We start from the raw sequence: 5,634 nt of genomic DNA, 5'->3' as shown, positions 1-5,634 counted from the left end.
TTATAATATACAAGCTGCTGAGTTACATTTATGCATGAAATGTAGGATAAGCGTAACATGTTTTTCTCGGAAATCAGACTCGAGAATAATTTATGTTGTTACACCCCCAGAAACAAGCTGAAGAACGCAGCCACCTGCTTTTTTTCTTTTTTTTAATATAAGCAAATTCATGGGTTTTACGTGGCAAAACCACGATATGATTAAGGTACCCGGCTTATATAGTTTTTGCCACCTGAGGTTCTTTAACGCGCACCTAAATAGAAGTACACGAGTCTTTTTCCATTTCGTTCCCATCGAATTCCGCGACCTGGATTGAACCCGCGAGCTCAAGACCGTATCCACTATACACTCCGCACTGCACTTTTGGGCCGCTGATGGATGACGTAAACAAAGTCGAGGAGCACGCCATTGTGCTCGCTGCAGACTCTCCATTTCCGGTATCGCTGGCTCCGATACCGACATTTCGTCGTGCCACACTTCCGCGGGTAATTGCGCGTTTCGAGATTCCAAAGTTGATATAGCTTGTATGGAGAGTTTGATTAAATTTTCCTAGTTGCGATAAGCCCGCTTAAAATTAGTTCGAAAGGGTATTTCCGACTATATACCACGTATCAACCGTCACCCAGTGCCCGCCACTTGCGACGGCCTGTTTTCGAAGGAACCGCCCCTTTATTTCAAAACCGCTATTTTATAAATACCACTTAAGGACGGCATTCTGTCCCCACGAGGGTTTTGACGGGAATTCAGGGCGCAGGCTCCTTTCCCAAGCGTATCACCCCTGAAAGAAACCGAACGCCAGGCCGGGGTACGCTTGTACCCATTTGAACCAGTGGGTGCCCGGCGGCGGTGGGAATCGAACCCACAACCTCCCGCAGCCGAGGCGGGCGCTCTTCCACGGGCGCTCTTCCCCTGTACATCCACACATGCGCCACGCATGGACTTCTTGGCGCTCCCCCTAGATGACTCAGCGTGTGCAAAGAAGGTGCAATATCGGTGGGAAAAAAAAATGCAGAGCCCTCATGTCACGCTGGGTGAGGAGGAGACGCGCAGCTTCGGACGTGCTATCACGGGTGGATGGATGCTATGAGCGTCCCCTTTGAAACGGGGTGGTGGGTTGCGCCACCGAGCTCATGTTATTATTTTGCCTAATGTCCTACCTTTATTTTTGAGAAACACACCAATACAAAGAATTCCAGGCATCAACCTTTTTGAACCAATACTATAGTGCCTAGAATGTAAGTATATTCTAGGCACTATACCAATACTGGGAACTCTGTTTCTGTACGTCTCCATTGTTTGTGGTCTCCCTACTTTGCTGCCACCAAACCTCCAACCGCCTCTTACTAATCTCTACAGCTGACATGTTTCGCGCGGCGCCCTAGGGTGCCTCGATGCCAGCGCCGCCGTTCAGGGTGGTGCCATCCTTTGACCGCCCCCGCGCCGCCGCTTTCTCGCTGCGACGCCATCTTGAGTCACAGCGAGCGGTTGCGAGTGCTTGGTGCTGGTGCTTAGTTCGAGACACAGTGCGCGCGGATGCTTCGCTGACGCTTCTACTTGCTGGACAGTGTTCAGCCGCATGAATGACAAGCTTGTCAAGTGCATCGAGTCGACATGACGGGCTGATGTGTTCCCAAGTGCACCGGATCGACGCGTAAAGGGCTTCGTTGTTTACGCTTCCCCCGGGACCCAGAGCGAAGGAAGAGATGGGAAGCCCAAGTAAAGCGGTATCACTGGAACGCAACGGATAACTCCTACATTTGCGAGGTAAGTGTCAAGAAAGTTTAGACTATCGCATCGTGTTTCTCTGATCCTCGCTCACGTACGTACGTTCGCATGTTTTTAGTATTTAAATGTTTTATAGTGTTGGCGTTGAACGATGCGGATACATGTTTTGTTTCTAAAGGGGAATCGGATATCTATTTTGCAAGAAACTTGGCATATTTTGAAATTTTGTAATGGGACAGTTATTGTCGACCGAACGCTTCCGAAAATTTCGTAGAAATGCGGCAGAAATATTACTTACTCATTTGCCGTAATTAGTAAGAAATTGAAGTCAAAGTTGTTCCCGCAACGTCGGTCGCTTTGGCTATGATGTTTGCCATCCTCCGCCTTTCTCTTGGATAATTTCGATCCCTATAGCGCCCTGTACCAGGCCGCACCACCTGGCGCCAGCATTGCCGTACGGTGTAGGGACAGAGGGTGCCCCGGGCAAGCGTTCCGATAGGCTGGTTTTTATTCTTTCGCACTCGTTTATGGCATTTTCGGCTGGTCGTTCCGGAGCGTTCTAGACTTCTCTAGCAAGCCGCCGTGTCTTCGGCCGGTTCAACAAGAGCCTTGCGTTCTGCTGGTTCTTCACGGTCACTCACCTCTCACGCCGAGTGCTCTCAGGCACTCCGAGCCCTGTGGTCCGAGCAATCTCCGAGATAGAAAGCGCACGGCCGCTGGATGTGGAAAGCGTTTCCCGCCACGTAATCGCAGTACAGGGTCGCCGCTGTTGGCGACGGCTCACCGTAAGCGCTGCATGCTGGCATCTCGAGACCACCGTTTTTCGCGGCAGCGCCGGGAGCTTTAACTATGGCATTACAGGCCAAATCGGATGGTCTCGCATCTGGTATTGCGGAAAAATGTTAGGCCTAACGTTAGGAGACAGGAAGAGAGCGGTGTGGATCAGAGATCAAACGGGGATCTGCTAGCCGCCTGGTTAGCTCAGATGGTAGAGCGGCTGCCCCGGAAAGGCGGTGGTCCCGGGTTCGAGTCCCGGACCAGGACGAATTTTTCTTCAACTGCGAGGCTTTCTTTCGAGGAACCCGGTTGGGTTTCCATTGTAGCAATTGCTACATTTGGGTGGATGTCTCAGTTTCCCTTTAATTACTTCTCTCCACCTAGCGGATTTCCGCTGAACTATTACGTCATATTATGACTGGTAGCTTAAAAACAAAAGTGTGCAACCATCGCACTCTTTTGCGTAGAAACACAATGGGCAGGCAAATAAACTTGAGAAGCTAAGGACCGCGTAACGAGAGACAAAAAAGTTTTGCCTAACGTTACGTGACTACGAGTACAGTACGTGGTATTGAATAGAACGCAAAGGGGAGCAGGCCACATTGTAATGGACATTAAGAGGAATAAATACAGCTTCGCAAATCATATAATGCATGTGGCAGACAACCGGCGGTTCATTAAAGTTTGAGCAGTGTCACGGCAAGGAATGTCGAATTAGTAAATTTATAAGCATAACATCAATTCGGCTTGCGCAAGACGCGAGTAACTGGATATCAACTTGTGCTCACTCCGATTTGTGCTAGTCAGACAGTGCAAAGCAATATATTTGTGCGCTGTTTTTACTGGCCAACATCGTTCTTAGTCATAAACTTAAAACCATCCTAATTATGTTAAAACTTATTTCTGTTTTCGTAAGTATGTTTGTGCCTTGGTTCAATTAAAGGTGTCGGACGTTTCCTCTATAAATATTGAAGTTATTCCTACGTGCACTAGAAGGCTTTTACTTATGCTCAATTTGTCTTATACCAGAACTACAAAATGTTGTTGTTCTGTCACTTGGGAGTTCACGATGATATCGCTTGTAGCCACCTGCCTCCAATATTTTTTTAATCCCACTTGAAAGCTGTGATGAACGGCTTACTTTTTCAAGTACGCCGATTTGGTCACATAGCTATCTAGCAATTTAGTAATGGCCCAGACGCACTTATTTTTATACTAATCAAATCGATACAACACAACAATAAATTGCCTTAGTTTGCTATTTGAAAATGCTTGTGCGCACCTGAAGATATCTCTCGTAATTCACTTTGTTCAGGAGCAAAATATTCAGCCTGGCAAAGATTACCGTTCACAAGTAGCATATCTGCAAACCAAAGCAATTGAAACTGCACGACTGCGGTCGCATAGAATATAAAAAATGGCGACTTTTCAAATGTGAGCTGGGGCAGCACTTTGAAGCCTAATTTTAATAAATAAGCTGATACTCCACAAACAGACCTCATAGGTGTTATGTAAAGCATACCAACAAGTTCGCATAACGTCGTGCGGATGTCGTTTATAAAGTTGCTGTTAGCTGCGGTGCAGACAGGTCGTTACAGCAATCAGACACTGAGCATAAAGCTTCCTTGACCGGCGAAACACCGTCACTTTTCGTTGCAATGTCACCGTTGCAAGTGCACTGTGAAGTTCGCAGAAAGTGCGGCGTTGTTCACTCATAAAAACAGTGAGGCTCGCAGTATGCATGCTCGAGGCTTGGCAGGTTACTTATAAAAGTGGTAGCACGTGCGTAACTCAAGCCTCGATACACAAAGGGGTATTCTGCCTTATACAGTTATGTCTTTGGCGAGTGCCCGTACGTGCCCGTGATTGGCAGCTTGAAGATAATTTATTGTGTGTGTGTCATAATTGTGTCATAATTTATATCATGTAGTGAGCGTGTATGTGTACGTTTTCCTTGTTTTTTGTGTCCGGGTTTGTCCGCCTACCTTTCTTTAATTATTCATGAAATCACAAGAGTTGTCTGCACTACCTTCTCAATGGAAATACTACAACATATATGGCCGGCTGGCCTTGTGAAACGTAAACACTACGGGAAAAAGCAACACGATTTCGTGAAAATACCGAACTTGTGATAGTGACACACCTGCCCATTAATAAGGAACGGTGAAGTTTCCCAGACCACCTCACCGTCGTGTAGATATCGGCTCAGTGCAAATGACAACCTGGTGTCCGGCCATCAAGGTTTGTGAGTATTTTCAAAAACATAGTGGAGGCTGGGAACCGGCTTTAATAAAGGAGGGTCCCTGTCGGAAACGTCCAATAAAAAGACATATTAAATGGCGAGGAAATTGTTAACCTTGAACTATACAGGTTAATTTTTACGTTTTAAGGAATTTATAGAAGTCTCCTGTGGCAGGTAGTCTAATTCTTGTCATTGGGCAGGGTTATTCGATGAGGCGGACATTAGTAGCATGGGAAATCGAAATGCATATTCAACTAATTAAAGTTCACAAATAACTACTTACTTACGAGACATATTTCAATTTACAAATAGCAGCCGGCGAGTTTGTCAGGCGTATCCTCTTGGAATGAATTTCCAGAATGACACCAGTTTAGAAATATGCGCCATCAAACTCACTGTAAAAATGCACTGTTTCTTCACTTATTGGAGCGATGTAACGTAAAATGATTCCAAACTATTTTTATTCCAATTTCTGCAATCAGCCTCCACGATTGGTGAAACATTTTCGGGCCACTCCGAACTTCACCTGTCTGTCACGCGACATCACGAAAGTCACCAAAACTCACCACGTCAAAGTGACATGCACGCGAAAAAAAAAGCGTTAATATGCTGAACAAAACTGAAAATTTTTCTGAATAGCCACAGACTGCCCCGTTCCGAAAGGAATAGAAGATGGCTAAGGCCCTCGCTACTCGCACCTGCCGGTGAGCATGTGGCTATTTGCGCATGATAAACGGTCTTGCGTGGCAGTAAAACGTTATCGAGCCCTTTCGGCATGCATACGACATCGCTCTGCCAACTCTTCCTTGCTGAGGATCCGTTCACGGCCGGGCTCGACTGGCGCGCGCGCTCGCTTCTTACGGCCTTCTCACCCGTCGGGGAATTAATGG

At 46.7% G+C, this 5,634-nt stretch overlaps 1 non-coding gene across 1 annotated transcript; it reads left to right on the top strand.

Moving 5' to 3' along the window:
• The first annotated feature begins 2,695 nt into the window (after positions 1 to 2,695).
• Positions 2,696 to 2,770, top strand: Trnas-gga (transfer RNA serine (anticodon GGA)). The gene has a single exon. It is a non-coding gene; the product is annotated as a tRNA-Ser (tRNA).
• Positions 2,771 to 5,634: the final 2,864 nt, after the last annotated feature.

The sequence above is a fragment of the Dermacentor silvarum genome, chromosome 10 (genome assembly GCF_013339745.2).
Source record: "Dermacentor silvarum isolate Dsil-2018 chromosome 10, BIME_Dsil_1.4, whole genome shotgun sequence".
Classification (NCBI taxonomy): domain Eukaryota; kingdom Metazoa; phylum Arthropoda; class Arachnida; order Ixodida; family Ixodidae; genus Dermacentor; species Dermacentor silvarum.
This window is presented reverse-complemented; position numbering and strand designations above follow the sequence as displayed.